Source organism: Platalea leucorodia (genome assembly GCF_965183815.1).
Source record: "Platalea leucorodia genome assembly, chromosome: 4".
NCBI classification, from domain to species: Eukaryota; Metazoa; Chordata; class Aves; order Pelecaniformes; family Threskiornithidae; genus Platalea; species Platalea leucorodia.
Window position 1 is genome coordinate 58,411,365 of NC_138826.1, and position 22,312 is coordinate 58,433,676.

The 22,312-nt window shown below is 40.1% G+C and overlaps 1 protein-coding gene across 1 annotated transcript in view; it reads right to left on the minus strand.

Annotated features, from left to right (window-relative positions):
- Positions 1 to 21,941, minus strand: part of CALD1 (caldesmon 1) — a 248,553-nt gene extending 226,612 nt beyond the window's left edge. Inside the window, exon 1 of the mRNA XM_082311259.1 lies at positions 21,908 to 21,941. The gene's annotated coding sequence lies outside the window, so the exon portion shown is untranslated. The remainder of the gene's footprint in view (positions 1 to 21,907) is intronic.
- Positions 21,942 to 22,312: the final 371 nt, after the last annotated feature.

Genomic DNA, 22,312 nt, shown 5'->3' on the forward strand with positions numbered 1-22,312 from the left:
AGGGTTAGAAACAGAATATTTTCATTAGGGATAAACAAAGTTTGTTCCTGTGTGAGCCAACAGTGTGCACAGTACACTGGTGAGGTCTACTTGACAATCACAAGCAATCTTCCCACCGTCTCCTGCTAGCCAAAAGGGCACAGGCCTACATGTGTCAAGGAAGTCTTTCCTTACACTTGGCACTTTGAGTTCTCAGGACTCCAAAGTCTGACTGCTCACAAGAGAGTCCAGGTTCCTCCGAAACCTCTCTTACAGTAGAGGGAGGACAAAAATAAGCCAAGTTAATTCTCACTTTAGAAAAGTTCTCACTTCGAAAAAAAGAGTAAAACTTAGCATCCTTATTACAAAATTGGAAACACTACAACAAAAGTATAAGAAAACAAATCTACTTCAGAGCAAACCTATGGGAAAAGCTCATCCTTGGCAGTTTCATCTCAGCTGCCTTTCAACAGGGCAATCACTTCTCCCATCTCTTGCTCTTGGAGGGCCAACTACTCCTGCAACTTTTCTCTTGCTTGATGAAAGACAGTGTCCCCACAACAGCTCAGCAGAGCCAGGGCAAACTTTGTCCCTCACACCTCTTTGACCAAAAAAGTTCCTTCTCCCCTCATGTCAGTTCTCTTCCTGTTCTTTTTGCTCAGTGGAATTTCACTTTGAATAGTTGATTTCTATCAACTATGGCTTTGAGGAGTCATACACCACCTCCTCAGACTGGAGTCTGCAGAAAGCTCTGCAGGATCAGATTTCTTCTCTTCCTGTGAGTTTCTCTGAATTTCCATTGTATTCTTTACTTAGCACATTCTTTCTAGCTTCAGGCTCTTTTGCAAGTTGCAACATTTTCAAGACTGGCAAACACTTTATGAAACATATACCAGAAGAAATACTCATTGTACATATGAGTTACGAGAGTCAAAGCTTTCAGCTTGCTTTTAAATTTCCAGCGAGGCCACACATGATGTACTAATAAAGTAGATGAAAGACTTGACAGTTACAACATTTTTTGTAAATGAGCTTCCTGTTCTCATTTTGGATCATATTCCAGAGATAATTTTGGCCCAAAGGATTAGCAGAGATAACAACATTAAAAATTATGTATAGTGTTTCAAGTATGCAAAGTTCTATCAAGAGTTACATCTTTATACTTCATACTATATAAATCTTCATGAATGCTTTTTTCTCCAGTCAATGGCTCAATCGTATTATCTAAAATAAGAGAATTAAATTGATTTTAAGCAGCCAAATTAGTAGCAGCAGAGGGATCAGGACATCAGACATCTCAATTTTTTTTCTTCCTGGGCTAAGTAAAAATGCCAGTTAGAGAAACTGATACAGAAAATACGGTGTTCAGCAAGACTCCCCCCCCCCCCCCCCCCCCCCCGAAAAAAAAAAATCACATTTTTCTTTGAGAACTGCTAATTTTTTGGACCAAAACAATCACAAAATCAAAATAGACTTATTGTTTCTTCTGGAAGACTTCCCTTCAGAAATGCTAAGGCATTGCCTTAAGATTTCTAAGACAAATGCCTCAAAACATCGCTGTTTTGAGGCCAAGTTTCTCAGCTGACCTGGGCTTTCTCATGATGCACTGCACTGTGGCCCAGCTAACAAAAAACTTGTATACATCCTAGGGTTGTGTAGGACTGCAGGGGCAGATGGCAGTGGTCAAATTTTAAGTGAGAACTTTACTTGGCACAATTTTTTATTATTTCACTTGAAAAATTATGGTTAACTTTTTTTTTCCCCTGAACTGAACTTTCAAAACAATTTCCTTGTTAAAAGTGAAATTCTTTTCGTTGTCATCAGCTTTTTGGGGACTGGGAGAGGAACAGGCCACTACAGGGATTAATATTTTCCAAGCAGCTGTACTCCCCATCACATGTGCCCTAAAGCAGAATAAGCAAATGTCTAGATAAACAAACACTGCTCCAAGTCAGGAAAACTATGCATAGCAGAGTTTTATCACAATTTGATTTCACAATTAATACTCAATGCATTTAAAGAAATGTGAAGAATACATTCATTGTTTCATTTCTGTTAAGAAACCTGCCAATAACCGCACAAAACAGTGGCATTCTGAAGAAAAATGAATTATTTTAGAGTAACAATTTAGGCCTGAACTGAATTTCAGCGTTGTGCCCTCCCTTGCAAAACTCTAATGAAGAAAAACAGTTGTCCTTTTCCATTAAAGGCATGAATGCCCTAAGACCACAGAAGTGCCTATAAACAAATGCAAATACATTTTTTCTGGAATGTATACAGTGGAGGAATAGATCATATGTTCCTCTTCCTAACCACAGTGTACTGCAATAAGTAGCTAGAATGATCTAATGCAGACCTCATTTTACATTTATTCCTGCAAGTTACTTGCAAGGTAAGAGGGATTTTCCTTGACTTAAACCCTCAGGATTTTTGGGTTTTGTCCAGAAACTATTTCCAGCACAATTTCAATAGTGCCATGTACTGAGAGGCCTGAGCGCTCATTACTTACCGGGGCAAGTGTCCACGTAGGGCCTCCACCTGTTCAAAGAGAAGTTCTGGACTTTGTACCTTATGCTACAAATCACAGCTGGAGAGGAATTCAGAATAAACATTTTCAGGCCCTCTTTGCTAAGTGGAAACCAGAGGACAAAATTCAAGCTTAAAAAAAAATTTTAAAAAAATATATGTAAATGCCCATTATTGCATTCTGAAAAGCAGGTTTCTAGAAGCTGTCTTGCTCCCCAAATAGATAAATGTATTCTTCCAACACTTAATATCACAGTCCACCTAAACCAGTACTTTTTTCCATAGAAAAACTGAACTTATGTCCTCTTTCATGCAAACCACTGTCTTCCTGCAGGATTAAGCCCATTACGTTTAAAGCTAAGTTGACTGGCACCATTTAAGTCAGCAGAAAAACTATTCTCAGCTTGATAAGTGAGGATTTCCCACAATAAATTTGTACCCAGAATAACTTCAACTCTAAAGAAGGGGGGGGGGAATCAGCCTGCAAGCAGGGATTCAGCATCAATTGAATCACTGCAGTTAATGCATACAAAGAGACAAAATATTTTTCACAATGCTTTTCAGGATGGCTTCCAGGATCCCATTTTTACATCCTGACAACTGCTATTTGCATGACACTGCAAAACCAGCAACATTACTACAAAATCACATCACACTGTACTTTCACAGTGGAAACAGCTCCACACAAATTAAAATAGCAAAGGAAAACGGCATTCACTAAGGAGCAGTTCCTTCCCAATGAAAGGTGGATGCGCTGAGCTTTCCAAAAACCATTTCACAGTGAATTTTTCACGCTTCTGTTTTATTTAGGGCTGTTACTTCAACAAGAGATACACCTCAGTAACCTCTCAATTTACTTATCCTCCCACTCCAGAACGTGACGGGCTTGTTAAAGTGTGACAAATTACCAAACCAGCTAGCAAACATATTTAAAGGAGTATTAATGGATCCATAAATGGGCCTTAAGAATAGTTAAATCCATTTTAAGGTGACTTTACGCCACCAGAGGTGTACCCCACCAGATTTTTCTTTTGGCACTCAATCCCTAAAGGTCTTATTTCTGCTACTCATGGTTGCACACTCACAACTTGCTGCAGCTCTGAAGAAGCCAGCTTTTAGGGGTGAACTGCTGCAACCAGACAAACTCCAGCATCATGGTCCAAATGCAACCTGGGCCATTCCAGGACCATTCTAAAGATCACCTCTTTCAAATACACACTGTCTAAATTCCAATAAGGCTCTGAACATTTAAAATTTCCATTTTCAGTATGTCTCCAGCACTATTCTAATTAGCAGATAGACCACCATTACCTTATCTTTGTTATTCATACGTTAAAATATTAAAACTGAAAGCATAAATCTTCTCTTACATTCTCATGGTATTTGTTTAGCTTCTGCACTTCCTTTGGCTTGGACAATTATAAGAGGCTAAGTTTTGTTTTGTTTCCCAGGTCTGTTTCACTTTAGGGGCATATTAATTTTTGTCAGTGTTTCCAATGAAAAGAATTCAAGAACTATTTCTACAGTGGGCCGCATTCCATGAAAGCCAGTAGAGAGAGAGAGAGACTCACACCAAACTTGGATACAACCCATCAGATCCTTTAATATCCTGTTTTCCTTTTGTTTAACCTACAACTGTACTGGGCTCCAAGTATGTCGGTTAAAATGATAAATTAGTGTGAATATTAGAAATGGACTTCTCCCAAAACCTTGTATTTGAATACTCAAATACTGTGGGGGACATCAGATCTCAGCCTCAATTATGGAATTCGTTTTCCCACCAACACTACAATCAACTGAATTAAACTCCCTAAGGCCAAACGTTGGGCTTGGGTTCCGTATCTAATTACCATATATGCTATACAGAAGTATTGCTGCATAATTTGGCATAGAATACAACTTACAGGCACATCATATCAGTAGTAAAATACTCTGCAGCTCTCACCTATCTTTGAGGGTTGAATTTAAATTCAAAACAAGAGGGAGGTATTTTGAGGGAGCAGCATCAGAATACTTGCAGAATTCCTAAGAGCCTAAGCAGTTGTGTAGGTGGAAGATATCACCTTGTCACTTTCCTCATGCTGTTGATAATCATCACCAGCTTGCCAAATTGTCGGTTCGCAGAATCATTGACCTTACAAAATAGCTTTCCCCCTTGCCTATGTTTCAGATAGATGGGCCAGAAGCTATGTGGTTTTGTATCTCCAGAAGAGAACATTGTGATTAAGTACCCTATCTAGGTTTTCAGATAAAAGAAGAAACATCAGACATTTATAGATGCCATTTGTATTCTCTGCCTTGTTAAGGATTTTTTTTTTTCCAAGGCATTTATTTTTGCTCAGTAATTCTTTGGTACCATTAGCATCAACAAAATATTACAGTGAAATATGACTACTAGTTTTTAGCAGAGCACTGTTATGACCTTTTGCAAGAGTACTTAGCCTCAGTTACATGATTGTATGTTGCTAACATCTAAAAACTTAGGGTTTTTTTCTTAAGAGCTTATTCATTTGGCAACTAATAAATTGTGGAAATGTTAAGCCTATCCCATTTACTATAAAGTTATTCCTCGGGGTGGGGGGAATGAAACACCTGGGCCTCTCAGACAGTCAAGGTGCTGAGTAACTCTGCAGCTGCTGTTATGGCCAGAGTGCATACTACCTCCCCCTGAAGCAGCTAACACCGCCCAGAGACTGCCAAGAGAGTACTCGTGTCCCCTGGGCCAGTATAGCAACCCAACCACGGAGGGACACAAACAGGCATAAAGCATCCCTAAGGGATAGGAATTACCATCCAAAAACCCCACCAGTTTCTCCTGTTGACAGTAAAAACAAGCCTCAATTATCAGTTATTAGTATCTCTCTACTTTGTGAGAGATGATCTGTTGTCCTCGCACTGATTAGTGATCCATTGAGTGTCCAGGCAAAAGATTGCAATGCATGCTCTGGGTGACTCCGTGGCATGTGTGATGTAGAGTCAAAATTCCCACCCCGAGTAGGTCTGCTGCTGGACACTCGATCCATTATGTCTGGGTCTGATGATGTGGCAACCGCATTATCACCAGGCATCTACTAAGGATCTGCCTGTCTGTAAGGAATCCACATTGCACATGTACAGACCTATAGTTTGTAAACATGTATCTTTCATGAGGAATAGACACAGACATTACTTTGCAAGGTGGCAACAGGCACCATGAGGCCTCTAATGATGCCACAGCACCAGACAGCCATGCTGGGAAGAACCCCAAATTTAAAAAAAATTCCAATTAACTTCAGTACCTCTTGCAACTGAGTTAAGCTAGAGCAGCATATTACTCAGACCATGTATAACAGTTTTCTGATTACATCTGATTGCATATCAGACATATATGCATGATCTTGTATATTATACTTACTTTGTTCCACAGATAGACTTTGAAATATCAGGGATTATCAGGCCCAGTAAGTCTATTTGTTAAAGCACCCACGTTTCCTGGAACCTTACCTACACAAACAGACCATCACCACTGGACATCTCTACAAAGCACTGCATTTTAGCACTATGAGATAAATGTGGTACCTGGCTTTTGTGCCACATGCCTCATCAGTATCGCTCAAGCACTTGAAAGAATCGGCTTTCATTTGCCAAAGGAGTTAACGACCAACACATTAAAAGAAGAAGCAGTTTCCCCAGTAATACCCAACAAATCACGGTCAGGCTCCAGAAAACGTGGGTTTCTAAAGGGATACAGCCACGCGTCTTGGAGATTAGGCACAAGAGCCATCCCTTCCCGTGTTGGCACGCAAGGGTATCTGAGATCATGCAATTATTACTGTTCTATAAGGACAGACTATATTACCCTTAGCGTGGGAATATTAAGCCAACTCCAGGGAAAGGCTGACCTTTGCAGCGTGATTATTTCAGCGCAGTAAGTCACATTCATTGCGTTTTCCCTTTTTTGTTTCTCAGGCAAAAAAAAGGGATGAATGCTGATGGTGAAAGGAGGGCTAGAGAGGCCTTACAGGAAGGAATTACTGTAAGCTAGGAAGATACCTTTTATTATGGGTGCATGCCTCAGTGCTGTGGTTCACAAATAATTGGAGTATGCCTCTCCCATCACTTTTTTTAATCATAACAAATTACCTGAAATAAACTGGTAAGACAGTATAAGGGTATTAAGTCCTGCAAGCAGTAAACATCTGCAAAAGCAAAGAGCCATTTTTGATGAAAACCATGCTAGCACTTCATTTCCTCCCCTCTCTTGATTAATAAAAAATACAATGCAACAGGAAAACTACTTATATACAACACTAATTACTACAGACCAGAAGAAGGTAGTGGGTTAGGTGGTCAGCATTTTCTGAGCAGAACGGTTTATTCCACAAGGCCCTTAATAATATCCTGCAAGAGATGGCATGAAACTTAATTTTCATGAACTTTAATTGATAAAACATTAAGATTCTAAATAGTTTGAATCAAAATTTTTGAAAGGCCTGTAACCTTTTTCTTAAAAAAAAAAAAAAAACAGACCTGCATCTCCAAGTACAAGCACATTGGAAGCAGAATGAAAGATTGGCACATCAATCATCTGCAAGCAAAAAGGATCTTTTCCCATGTGTCCAGTGCGTTATGCCTTGAACTTTATTATTGAACACAGAAGAGACTTGGCGTGCTATTCATCAGTGTCTGGAAAGTTCTGGGTTATCTCCCTGATAAAACGATTGCATTTTCATGGCACCAATAAATTAAAAAATATATATCTCGGAGAACAGGCGTTAAGAGTATTCTTAATTTTATACAGTCATCGGGATATGAAGTCATGACACCAAGTAATTTTTTTTACAAGTATTGTGAGAATAACCAGGAGGCTCTATTAACTTTACCACACAGTCTCATTACAACTTTTAAAATACTCAGCAGAATAAAATGATAGTTGCCATGAGCTTTCCAGATCTATGGGATCTTGAACAATGAGCATGGAAACTATTGCAGCCTCTACAAGATGGAAAGTTATGGGGACAGAATAAGGAAGGAAATGCCTTTTGGAACTTGGAAGTTTTTTTACAATTTAATAATACATCTCCAGCACAGAAGACAAACAGCATAGCATGGCTTCTGACTGCAAAACAAAATTCAGTAAAAAAAAAAAAAATCCTAAATTTCATATGAGTTTCTCAAATACACGCAAAACCACATATTCCTTACAGCCCAAACACAAAACTAGAGAGGTTTAAATTGGCTCCAAACTAAACTTCAAATCAGGCAAAACACGGCTCAAGTTTGCTTGAAAACATACACAGATCTATGCTGTAAAACCCTGGACTACGACAAGACACAGTAAGGGCTTTTCATTAAGGGGACAGCACAAGTTCAGAGCTAACTGAAGCGAGGTTTCTGTGCAAAAAGGGAGTTCAGGATCATCTAAGCATTCAGCTTAGATGAAAGACAAGGCATAGCTTCAGGAAGCTGCTAGGAAGTTTTGTAAAGCAGCAGGAAGTTTTGTAAACATCTGCAAAGTTTCCAAAAAAGTAAAGTTTTACAACAAAACTATAAACAGAGTAAGTTTGCCCTTAGCTCTCCTCCCACAGCTGCAATAAACTTATCTAATGCTACGTTTGTCACCATACCAATGTAGAGGATCGCACAGATGGAAATCCTAATTGCATGGCTATCACTTCCCCCATAAAACAATAATTTGAATTCTCTAGATACATTAAAGAATGTGTGCTGCTGACTGCTGATCTCAGTTACGTTGCTATTTGGGTCAAAAGAAAAAATGAAAAATCAACTAGCTACATACAGATGTCAGAGTAAATCCTGGTGAAATATGGCAGGCCTTTTGCACACTTCTGTGTCTTCCGTCGGGTTTCTGCTTTCCTTTGACAACACAGTGGAATTTTGGGGAAGCAGAGATCAGATATCTTAATCTAGTTGAGATTTCAGACCTTTGCAGCAGGGACCATCTAATGCAATACATAAGGAGATTGGCATAAAAGCTGAAAGTGCATCAGCATAAATCCTACTCTTCCAAGTAAAAATTATGTCATCACCATCATGAAATGGAGATAAACTTCCTAAAGTGAACTCTTCCATCTTGAGCTGCTGTTGGATTTTCTGTCTTCCTCAAGTGTCCATTTAGGCTGTAAATTCCTCAAAGCAGGAAACATTTTGTCTTCTGTAGTAAGAAGAGACCGCCAAGCACACGGTCTGTGTTAAGTAATATACACACTGAATACAGTCAAACAAAGCATGCGTATGTATGCATCCCTACCACATCCAACTAGATATACTATTGAATAATGACCTATTTTGAGCAGATACATGAAAGTTTTATTATTTTCTAGGCAACTTCCAAGCAGTGTTTCCAGCAGGACTTCCAAGCAATTGGCTTGTTCCCAGAACTCCTGGAAAACCCTTCCTTCCAGCAGCATGCCAGAAAGCACTTCAGTATGAGCATGGATTCCCCACAAACTAAGCAGAGAGAAATGGAGTACAAGAAAAAAATGCTAAGAGTGAGGCTCACAAGACTGCACAATATTCTTCTAAAGGCTCCAAAGAAGCTCTTTTGCACAATGAATACTTGCAGCCCAGATGAAGTGGGTGAAGCTTTGGATAAACTATTTGATTAGCTGAAGTAGTCAGACGGGGTTTGGGGAATTTTTGGTTTATCATGGGTGTGGGAATCCACCAGGGACACATTAGGAATGCCAACGTAAAGACTGAAATTGTATCTTATGACATATCCTAATAGGACAATGCATTAGTTCCCTTTATCACCTCACAAAACAAAGGTCTCGGGGAAAGCCTTCTGGGGGCTCTCCAGCAAGGACTAGGGACTAGGACGCCAAACCAGGGAAAAGCTGTATCAGTGAGGAGAAAGTAGCATAGGTCTCTCCCAGATCACAGCAAGACTGGGAAAGATTTTTCCATATCACAACACACAAAATGTCCCATTTCTGTCCTGATTTACTTGTCGGAAAGAATATGCAGCCTTGTGAGAAATCTTGGACCTACCTCAAGTGGGTTTGGGGGTAAGCCTAAGGCTTTTGAGGTGCATCAGGATTGTTGCATATGTACAGCAGCTGTTTCAAACATAGTCAATAGCTCTCAATACTTCCAGAGCAGCTGACTCATTGCACAGAAGCTGTACAATCAGCCTGGTTTTGTGCCATAGAAGTGTCCACAATTTCTAGATATACAGCTGGCTAAGGGCAGCACTGATCAGCAACTCTGGCCAAATATAGAAAACTCTCAGATTACACCGAGGTTTCTGAGAAGGCAGAGAATGAAAGAGGGGAAGGAAAGACATGTCTAGGAAATCTCAGATGTACAGTAGCTGTAATTGGAACTCACATGACTTTTCTCCCTAAAAGTTATCGTTCTGGTGTGTCAGAGCTCTCCCACAAATCAAAGCATCTACATTTGGCTGCCTTTTAGAATTTGCATTCATTATCTTTGTCACAGAGCAAACCACAAAGCTGCAGATAAAAACCTGCCTATCAGGTTGTCAGTGATAATAGGGCCAAACAAAATTTCTGATTTATGTTCCTCTGGTCTCATGCACCTTGAGCCCAGCCACAGACCCTTAATTTGTGCTGATGGCACCTGGATTCCCAGGCTGTTTTGTATATCCAGGCTGTGCTGGTTTGCAGGTTCAAACGAGATCTTGCGCATTAAGTCCACCATGGTGCATGCGCTGCACACAGAACCGCACAGGATGTTGTGCAGCAGCGATTACATCTAAGTTCCCTGGCTACTGCCTAATATCAAATCTGAGTTTGTTTTCTCATCTCTTACCATAAATCACTCTTGAAGTGACATCCAAATGAATGAAAGGGAACACTAAAAAACACACAGGAACACTCCCCAAGGAAGCTAAACAATTCTTCATTACAATTAGACTAAAGCAAGGACACACCCAGATAGTTCACAATTCACCCAAGCAGGGCTTTTCTTTCCATGCAAAGCTTTTTCTTCAACCACGGATTTCTTTAGATAGGGCATCCCCAGTTAATTTAGTCCCCCCAAAAAAGAGTAAAGTTCCTGGGTTCTTGAAGCACTCCACCATTTTGCAACACTTTCAATTATTTAAACAATTCTTCATGCCCCTCCCACTAAATACAGTCTTTCACTCTTTCTTTCCTTCTTTTCCTGGTCAGTTTTCCCTGCTGCATGGGGCTCAGCTCCTCTGTTTTCCAGAAAGGAGCCACTGGAAGCAGCTCCTGTGCTGGCCTGGCATGAAAGTGCAGCTCTCCTTTTAAGCCTTGCCTTTGGCCTAAACACTCAACTGTAATACTATTTGAATGGCATCATTTGATGAACACCACTGCAGTGCTCTTAGCTTTTAAAAATTGCATCAGAAGGGCTCTTCATCCCTCCCTAGCTCAACAAAAATCAAAAACACATCTGTCAGAAATGTAAAATCGTATTTATTGTTATATATATACACAAATCTCCTAACAGTTATAGTAAAATTACTTCTCAAGCCCAAAGTTGAAAACAGATGACAAGTACAGCACTGAGCATCTGATAACGTTTTGGTAGCACAGCTAAAACCGCTTATAAACACTGTTTTGGGATCCTTCTCTCACCCACCCCTGCATATTGAAAATTCTCTGAGCTAAAACTCCTGAAGTTCTCATCAGTCCTTTTTCCTGCCATTGCCTGGTCACATTGAGGGCTTGTTTTCTTTCAGGACAGACATTCCCTGCTGTGCTTTTCCTGGTTTCAGACTATTTTTAATATTTACTTTAAGTTGCTATAGCAACAGGGAATCACAGATGGTAAGAGTTAAAGTTATGCCACAGGAGACATTTATCATCATAGCTTTGTATAATGTGAGCTCTTGTTCTCTGAAATTTTCCTCATGCTGGACACTCCCCTGTTTATTTTATGATGGCTACACTAATGAATGCATATGCCTAATGAATAGTATAAGTCTCTCAAATTTATCAGCACATGTTTGATGGGGTATGGTAATTGCATTAATGAGAAAGTGGCAATGTTTATTTCTTTCCCTTTCTCACCACTACTGAAAGAGCCAGATTTCTGATACCAGATTTCATGCTTACTTCAGTCCACAAATAAATCACATTCATTTCAGTGGTGCCAAGTTAAAAAAAAAAAGGTATTTAGTACCATCGAGGTGGCTGGAATCCAGACTGGGTTACATAAGACATGAGCACTTTATGCAACTATGGCCCCTCAGGGGGATCACGTACGTCTCCAGTAATCTAGTCACTCTAGGAAGGATCCAACAAAATATAAGTACAGCCACCACTATCTTCGAAAATGTGGTATGCATCTGTGAGATCCGAGTCTGAAAGGTGGAAAATACTGGACCTGGGGTCGCTTGACACCTCTGAACATCAGGATAACTTTCACTATTGACTTTGGAAAATATTGGCAATTGTTATTCTGCTTTTCACAAAGTTTGGGCCAGCTGAACCAGCTTTAGTTGTCACCCAGGGTAGGAATGTTTGGTTAGCAATAACACTATCATCTTCTTCCTGTAAGTTTTCAAAAGCTCGTTATAATGGCAGTATTGGGAATTCATCAGTTTTCAGAGACAAAGTTCCCTTCCAAAAAGGTGAAACGATTACTTTAACCAAATCACTAGCAAGACCGTGAGAGTTCAGCCATGCCAGCCTCCCTGGGAATCTCTGCCATCACATCCCCTGAGAGAGACCAGGACAACATACAGAGAAGTTCCCTGGGTCTCCCCAGCTTGGTCAGTTACTGTGGTTCAATATATACACACAAAACACAAGTCAAATTCTCCCTTTGGGACTTGGCAGCTTGCTGCAACACAGCAGCTCCAGGACAAAAAGGGAACTTTTGGTTCATACTATCTCAAGTACCAGATAGCTTCAACTATGTTTGGTCTTCTAAGGACACAGCAGTCACATAACATCAAGCAAATTCCACAGGGTCAGCAGCCTTAAAGATACCAATGCTCACAGCCTTACTAGGCAGTGCCATCAAAAACTATCCATATACATACGGCAGACTTCAGTTGTGCTTTTCTAAGCAAATGATTTTCATTACCCAGTCGCCATCACCATGACTTCTGTTCAGAGCTCATTGATGTCTGACAGACACCACTACCTCCACAAACTGAACTAACCCTACAAAACACCTAACTGATCATGCAGCAGCCATCCAAATGGCAAATATACTACTGAAGTACAGTATTTCACGAACACGTGCCAATTTAAATGCCTCTACACATGGTTACAGTCCAGCAGCAAACCTGTGACAAGGCAAAATCTACAAAAATAGATGTTTCTATTAATCTCTTCATAATAAAATGGTAACCTCTAGTGCTAAGACAGAGTGTGTCCAAATAGGATGGCAGAGAAAGATGGAAAGGCTCAGCATGAAAAAAGGATCAGATTAACCTCATGTAGCAACAGCTTTCAACAAAGTTTACTGAAATATAAAAACTTATTTTTAAAAATAAACATTTAATAAATGTGAACATTTCTCTAATAATATACTAGTTTTAACTCTAAAAGTGGCAAATACTGGAGACTAGAAATCTCAGTAGAGCTCTGTTCACTCTAAAATATACAAGTTGCTATAAAGAGATAATGGCTTGCAGTTCTCAAGCTAGACTGATATCAGAGATCAAATGCAGAGTTAATTCTATATAGTTATGCTAAAATCAGTAATACAGGGATTTGTCCAGACGTTAACTACTTACATATATTGCTTCTCTTAAAAAGGTATTTGAATTACTTTTCACAAAATAATGGAAAAAATATTCACAGCAAAGCTGGAAGCAAATGATCTGGAACGGCAGGAAATGTTATTCAAAGGCAATAGATGGAGAAACTAAAAACGCCCTCTCATATACATACAAGGCAGCAATGGGTCACACCTAGGCTGATTTCCAGAATAGATGACTTTGGGTGATACCCACTCTGCCTGCTGGGACCAACCAGGGACAAGGGGAAGGAAAAAGCATGCAGTGGATTCTATTTGGGGATCATAAAAGAGTAATTTTAAGAAAAAGACGTACTGCAGAATCTTTACTGCTGCAGATCCACAAAACAAAACAAAAAAATCATGTACCATTTGGTTTCCAAGTTAAATTTGTTTGTGTATAAGTTCAGTAGAGCATTTTATTTCTACAGTTAGAGCCAGTAGTAAAAAGAGTTGACATTTAAAAGATTTGAAGTGTTTTCACAGAGGCACTCCTCAAAGTGGAACCACTGCCTGAGCAGGTGGCATGGCACAGGCAAGATCCTTAAAGGCAACCTGAGTATCTCTTTGTGTAAAGGGCAAACAGCTTCAAAGGGAAGACCAGAAAGAGGAAACAGGTTATTAGATGGAGCATTTGCTCCCTTACCCGATTTAGTGGCAATTCTGTCACACAGCATTGCGGGGATTACACAGATTATCACAGGGAACTTGAGTATGATCACAAATGATTCTCCCCCAAGGCTGACTCAATCCTTTCCAAAGAGTCTCACCTTTCTGTAGCTCTTCACCTTGTGTGCTAATTTGCAAACGTGCAAAGCCCATGCAACACTCCACCAAATCAAAATGGTTAACTCGGGTACTTGCCCTTGCACTAAACAGGATGCTTGGTAACACTAATTCAGGCACCTACGTTCTTGTCCAGACTACTCCAAGCAGTTTTTTGCCTTCTGATCCTCCAACAAAAATCCAAGCATTTGGCTGTGGGGAAAACACATGCATAAAAATACTGGGCAGAAGCTGTTTCCATCATTTTTCGGCAAAGGTATCTGTCGGGCCACGTCTCAGTCTTGATATTTAGGCATGAAAGTAGTATGAGGTAATCCCTGTACTAAGTGGTTTAATTGGAGGTTCAAAAAAGCCTTTCATTCTGACTAAAATCAGAAATGTGAGATACTTTACCAATTTTAAAACATGCAGTGATATAAACCATACATGGTCTCCCTCTGATTTATATTTACATGAAGGTTTAATTCATGCATCTTTCCTAACCCTCATTATGCGCATACTTGTCACTGAGGATCTCAAACTGCACAGAGCAAGTGGTCCTAGTGGGCAGATTTTAAAAAAATAAAATAAAATTATTTTTTCCAGGCAAATTTTAGAGTTTCTTGCCATATGCCTATGACTTGGAGAAGGCATCAATTATGGAGTTCACCAGCCCTGTGTAGATGAAGAAATAAATGGTAATTTTGGCATTCTGTATATTAATATGCAACTTAAATGATTTTTTTTTTTTCTTTTGGCTAGTTGCTGTGCATTTCTTCATTAAGAGATGCCAGGCCCAAGCCATTCCTTCCATATAAGGGAACTAGGAGACTGCTGTTCCCAGGATCTGTTTTCCCTTAAAATGAGTCAGCTGTGCAGGAGTGATTTTTTTTTTTTTTTTTTTTTTTTTTTACACACAGTTTACTCCAAGTCCACAAGGCTGAAAGATTGCCTACATAGTCAGATGAGAGTCCAAGCACAGAAGGCAGCGTTGGCAGAAGGTACAACGCAAGCATGTTGCCCTCTGCCAATACACACTGGGAACTAGTAGTGTGGCACAGCTAGTTGCACTGTAGGTGTAGATCATAAGTGTTGGGGGGAGTAGAGGAAGTTTCACCCCTCAGCTGGAAGGTGACAAAGCTCACTCACCTGAAGCAGGCTAGGACCTAGATAATTAATCCTAATGATCCATCAGGAAAATGGTGAGGTTCCTGACAGCCTCAGCAGAGAAATACTGGAAAAAGCTGTGCCATCTTTATCCCAAACTTGTAGAGATTACCCTAAACCCCACACCCATCCAGAGCTATGGTTTTAACTGTACATAGAAAGCTCTACTCTTAACATAACTTTGTCAAAATGGAACCCTAGGAAGGTCCTGCTCATAGGTTTCCAAATCAGCTGCAGGCTGTTTGGACTAGGAAGGAGCACATTGCAGCAACATACACAACACCAACAACCAGGCCTGCAAACCCATCTTGTAAGCCAATGGTTGTTAAGGTCCCTCCATCTCAGGCATCCACATGGGTTCTGCAAGCCAGGTAAGGCCTTCAGCCTCAGTGATTTCCATGGGGGCCACAGTGGTAGCCATATGGAAGTGCATCAACACCACCACCATTAACGAGCGAGAAAAAGGTTCCTTCCCTCTCCATCCTCTGGCTGCTGCAGAGCTAGCCAAAATTACTAGGGGAAAAAAATAATCTATGTTTACTGGTTTTAAAGTGAAGAAATCCTATACACTTACAGAAGACCAATTCATGTGATAGGAAGGTATAGCTTAACAGATTTGCTTATCAGAAAACATTAAATCTCTTTGTGTTTCTGTATGAGAATTAATGCTCTGGCAGAAAATTGCCACATAAGCTGACTGGTGTCCCAAAGACCCAGGATTCCCTTTTTGGCTCTATCATTAATTTGTGGAGCAGAGATGCTTATGCAATTCACCATGCTGCCTCAAGTGGCCCATCTGTCAAATAAGTAAAATAAGTATTTTAACAACTACAAAAGGGAATGGTGTTTCATTAGTGTTACTTAATTTCTGAAGCCAGACCTGTTCAAGAACTTGGCCTCTACCACTGCAGAGCAACTATAATAGCATCCATAATTCATCAGGAAAGCAAAGTCAAACCACTCAAAACACAGCCTGACACAAACACACAGGAAAATAGGGCAAAGGAAGCAACATCTATACGGTGTTTTTAGAAATTTTACTTGGTCATCAAGAGAGCTCTCTAATAGAACTGGAATATACTTTTCTAGACATATACATTGTTCCCTTGCTAAATCCAAACTAATCTGTTTAACAGAACACACTTGTTCAGGATGAGTGGTAAGTTATTTAGCCAGAGTTTTCTTTCAGCTTGTTGAGGGACAAGGGGAACATGCCACCACCACATCCAGCTTTCAAGATCAACATGCAAAGAAAGCATTTCTTTCACACATTTTCACTTTAATTTAGTACATGCACAGACTAAAAGACACTGCTAATGGTGATACTACCAAAGGCCTTCATCCAGCATATATTGAAGCCAAAAGGAAGACTCCCGCAACATACAGCAGGTTCTGAGTAAAGGCCATCGTGGCTGGACACGTGTGATACGTCCTTTCAGTCTTGTTGAAATATAGGAGCTTGGGAGGAGGTTGCACAGCCCATATGATCTTTTTTTTGCACTTCCAACAGCTTAGTAACTGCTCTGCAAACACAATAAAAGTAGTGTGGCCAAAGACATTGGTACTACATGTGTTTTCTAAGTTATAAATAGAGCATGCTGTATGTGTTTTCATTGCTTAGGACAACATCCTCCAAGGAAAGGCAGACTGACTGAAGAGGCTCCTTTTTAAGCACTTATTAGTGATATTTTTTTTTATGTCCAAAGGGTTCAGGAAACCTGAGTTTTGGAAGTTTATCACTATTAAAGTAGAACAAGTTCTTCCAAGTTTTGCTTCGCAGTAGATTTCCCCCGAATTCTTGCCAGATGCAACTGGGATCTGTTTGTGCCCAGTACAGCTGGTAACACATTTGTTCTCACTGATATCATGGAAAGGCAGAGGAGAAATTAAAAAATAAAGTCAGACTGGCACCATACTTCAAGCAGCAATGAATGTGAGTAAAAACTCACATTTTTAGGAAAAAAAGCTATTGATTATAAGCTAACTACTGATTATATTTAGCTTAAAGTAGCTTCCTTGTTAGGCTATTTCAGCAAAGAAGAATGTTGTAGCTAACTCTTGTTTCTGAAGTTCAGAGGTCCTGTAGTTGTGTACATAACTAATTTATCGTTAACAAATATTTTTCCTTAGTACAGACAACTACAGCCATGGTTTAACTCAAAGTGTTATCACAAGCTGTTGAGTGTAGATGATCTCACTGAGTTAGACTACCCTGCCTTTAAGGTGTTATAACAGTATTTGCTGCACAGCATACTTCACCTCTTGTTCAAGAACATGCTTCACTAATAACATACTCCATTTGTGCCCTGAATATTCCTCTTCTACTCTGCATTCAGGAAGGAGTGTGGCCAACATAACATTAATACATCAGAATTGCCCACAATTGCCAAGAACTTGAAATATGAATGTATTTTCTTTCATTTAGCAAGACCTGCCCAAGGGAAGCTGCTGAACTACTCTCATAGATATGCAAACCAGTCTCCAGTTTTCAAAGTAGAAGAGGCAACCAGTCTCCATACCCACAACTGCAGCTACAAACAAGGGAAAGGAAGAACCTAGTGAACCACTTTTTTTTTTTTTAATGCAAGCAGTTGTTTACATTTGGGATGAATCATCTTGCTAGAATGCACAATTCTTATGTCAGCTCCATAGAGTGGCATAATCATGGTGAAACAAAATCACTTAGATTAAGAAGGGGATTGAGAAAATTGCTTTGCAAAACCTTCAAAAACAAGTAAAGTCAACTATGTGGCTCAGAAAGGGCATAAACAGAGTTGAATTTGCATATTTCACAATTTTTGAGTTTCCTGTCTTTTGAAGGCTTGATTGTATATCAAATATAACTACAACTTTCCCAATGAATTTGTTGCTAGTGTTTACTCGTGTTATCTTAAATACATATTAGCTGGTTTTGCATTTACTTTGTAATTTTTCTAAGAAACCTCATGGAATGAGGAGCAAAGGAAAAAAGTTAAACACTCCAGGCTTGACAAGAGGGCAAAGAGACTCTACTGTAGAGTCACAGGGTCAACTTTTGTCTGGGACAAGAGAAGCTTCAGCCATCCCAAATGTTCACATACCCCTGAAAGCATAGTATCTTTTGTTCCTGAAGGCAGCAGCAATAAACAAGAAGCTGTATCCGAGGATGGGAAAAGAGGACTGACTTACAGCAGCCATGGCTTAGTCCTAAGTAGCTTTTCTACAACTCTCAGCTACAATTTTCTCTTGTGTATCTGATGCTGTCCATTCACAGAGATGTTAGGAGACTAGACAGACCACCAGCTTGATCTATAATGACAGCTCATACGCTCCAATGGAAACAAAACAAGTCACCACATAAGCAAAAGCACTACTGAAGGCCAGCTATTTATGGGTTATAGCCCACATCCCTAAACTTCCCTTCCCAGCACCACCAAAATATTTGCAGTTTCTTCAGCCCCAGCTCCATAATAATGTCAGTCCTCACTTCTTACTTCACTTGAAAATTCACTTTCCCTTGCCCAGGGAACAAACATCTCTGCACCTTCATCTCCTGATGTGGTTGCTAGCCATGAGCCAGCCAAGGAACAGCATCCAATGGAGCAGCATGGGCTGAGGGACCACCTCAGTCCTAGGCTGACCAGACAGCTGGTGGGACAAACCAAACAAATACACAGGAAGTTCATGCTGCAACTGTTGCCTTCATTTGTCTTATATACAGATGCTGGGGGGGGTGTTTTGTTTCCTTTTTTGTTTTTAAATCAAGGGATATTGAACTTTCCATCTTTGGCCAGCTTCAATCAAATTTAACTAACAGGCTTGCAGGAAAGTGGAGAGAGGAAGAGAGGGACTGCTATCAGCTGAGCATCCTCCTCCGCACATTAGAAAGTGAAGCTAAAAAAAAAAATCATATCTTCTTCAAAAAGAAAGTTTGCATGCCAGCTTTCAATCTTCTAGAGACTCAAACTCCTACCACAAAATTAGCACTAAGATCTGCTAACCTTAGTGAGACTTATTTTCATCGCAACCCCCTTTCAGCAGCCTGTAACTCTGGTGAGGGCCCCTGAGCTGAGGTAGCATGGGAGGGCAGCCGCAACCTCACTGGGGGAGCCCTCGGATCTGCAGGGAGAGGCCACAGTCCTGGTCCACACTTCCAATAACCCACAATGGTCCAAGTTTCCTAACCAAGTGGGTTAGCAGCCCAGTCCTGGAAACACAGTGACTGAGAGAACCATGGGTAGCAAACGTGAGTTGGGGAAAGATGTGACAGCAGCTCAGGGACTGCTGGTGGATGGAGGAAGCACAGGGATCTCTGGTTTCACAGCTGACTTCCACCTGGCTGCCATTCACACTACATCCTACTTCACTGGAAGGTCCTTGATAGCTACAATCCATGTGTTCAATTTTTACTTTGTGAGATAGCCTGGCCAAGGGCAGGCAGTTCAAGGCTGTAAATTAACTTTTAGGTCCAGGTCCATCCATGCAGGGTGGCTCCCTCCACCTTTGCTAACACTGCTCCCTAGCCCATTGCCATTCAAAAGATCCATGTTATCAAAGGACAACCGTTTCCACTGTTTAAACTAACCTGGCTCACTGGACTGAAACAGGTCACACATGCATCCTGGCCAACAGGTACAGAGGTGGTGACCTCCACCCAACCATCACCACTGGTTCTAGAAGAGGATGCCTGTGTCCCAAGTTTCAGTACTGTTTGGCAGTGTTTCTACACAACAGCCCAAACATTTGGTTATCCCCATGGCTTTTTTTACTCCTAGACTTTCAATCTAGGCCACAACTTCCTCACAATATCGTCGTTCGTTATTCAAAACAGATTATTCCCTCTGCTACCTAAGGATTTAAAGCCAGCACATACAGGTTATGTCTTCCTCCAGGCAATATGAACATTCATCTTACCTGAAGGATGTAATAAGAAGGAACGATCTTTTGTGCTGTAATTATTACATATGCCTAGTTTTAAGATTAGAAGTTCTTATTCCCTGTCCACATGGACACCATGTGTGTAAGGAAATGCTTTAATTAAATTCATTGAACTACAGTATGAGCCATAATTTAAATAATAGAAAAATGAGGTATTGAATTTCTAAGGAAATTTTGTAATCTGAATGAGAGCAGCTGCCAAAAGATGAAAAAGCTTGAGGGCAGAGTCTATGGGTTTGGGCAACAGCAGGTAAGCAGAACACTAGATCTGAGATTGATTACATGGGTTTGTCTAGTTTGAAAAGAAAGAGAGACTGAAGAATTAACAAAGTACTCTGCAATAAAACACACGTGTAGAAAAAAAAAATACCAGACTCTGAACACGCTCTATTGATAAACTGAGAACAGCAGAGTCCTCTTGTGTGAGGACACATTCTCCTGTGGCTAGAGCAGCAGAAACAGAACTAGTCTCTTTTATAAGTGTGGTTTCACGGAAGTTAGAATTGGTTCAGGTAGAACTATTTATTATCTGATTAGATATTGCTTAATTTTAGCTAATTCTTGGGAGAAGATCAGTTACATCTGTATGTGCCTAGAGTAAAAAAATCATGCTATAAATGCAAGCAGTTTATGGAAGCCTTCACCAAGTTCTATAGTACTTCTATAACTGATTGGAAAATGTTCCCAGTGTAAATGAGCCTTGGAAGTCAGGATTCCCACAATTTGCTCCTGCCATTGAAAACATCTTACTGCATGATCTGAGCAAGCATCCTGGCCATCTGAGGCTCCTACATTCTCACTTTAAATGAAATCAGCACCTTGTGTCCTCACAGGATACTGAGCAACGGGGAATTGTCAATGCTTTCAGATATCATGGGACAGGGGCAGTAAGAGTGCAAAACTGAGGAGGGGAGAAAGCACCATGGCATAAAGACTGCGAGGACCAAGCACCAGGAAAACATTCACCAGACCATCTGTTGTACACTATACCAAACAGAGAAATGAAGTATTCTTTATTGTCTAAAACCACAGCTTAAAATTAAGACAACACCATGCAGAGTTATCAGACCTAAGCCTCCCTACCCCTTTTGCAGCAACCATTGCTTACTCAGTAAGAAGAGAGATGCATGTATGAAATAAAAGAATCTGAATGAAACCCTCAAACCCAATTCCCACAGACTGCCCTAACATCAACTATAAATACTTTAACAAGTCCATTATTCTAACTTAAACTCAGAAGGCCTAATAACATTTTATTCCAAGTTTTCCAATAATTGGCAATATTTTGAGAGCACCTGGAGACAAAAGCACATGCAAGAATTACAGGCTTCCTTGGAAACTATGGCCTTACTATTGCAGTGAGGAAAAAATGAAAATATAACCTAAGTATAGTCCTAAAGGTTCACAAGTGAACAGAAAAAAGAAAAAAAAAAAAGGATAACTTGATATTTTTCTAAGTCTCATTAACTTAAGCCAAGTAGAGAATTTGGGAGGAGCCTGACTCATGACACTGGAATGTTCAGTGCTGTCAATATTGGATAAGTTCACTGTCACACCTATCCTTTCCACATTTCAGCCTGAATAGCAGAACTAAGCTCAGATCTAGATTTGGATTTTGAGCTCAGAAGTCCAGTAATGATGAAGTTTAACCAGGTTCACCATGCAGTTATGAACCATCTTCAGTGAACAATGAAAACCCCTTTAGAGGTGAGCAATCTACTACAAAATCAGCTATAAATAGTATAAAAGATCCTATTGTTTTCATTTAAAATTAAACATAATTGTTTCTAGCCCAAACAGTTGACAAAATAAACCAGAATACACATAATTACATCATAATACAAAAGGCAACGTAAGTATCCCTTACCTGAGGTAATGATGTCATCTAATCAACTTAATTTCACATTATTAGTCGTGTAGCAATAGGAGAGACAGGGTATTGGGGTATTAAATGTTACACGTCCTTACACAGCTTTGAAAATTCAGCCCTGGATTGGATGTCTGAAGCCCTCCCTCAGAACTAAGGGGTAGAACAGAATCACATTAAGGCACATATTTCTTATCTAGGCACGCAGATCTGTAAACCCTCATTTTAAACAAACAGGTTTCCTGTGAAACATATTTCAGACCTTGTCCCTTTTGTTTTCCAGCAAGGCACAGTGAGCTGCGGCTGTTGCCAGACCTCTGTTTATGCAAATGGGAAGCGATTCCATTTCCCCTGTAGCCAACACCACAAAAACAACCCTCTTAATTAGCTTCAGGTTCTTTTCCA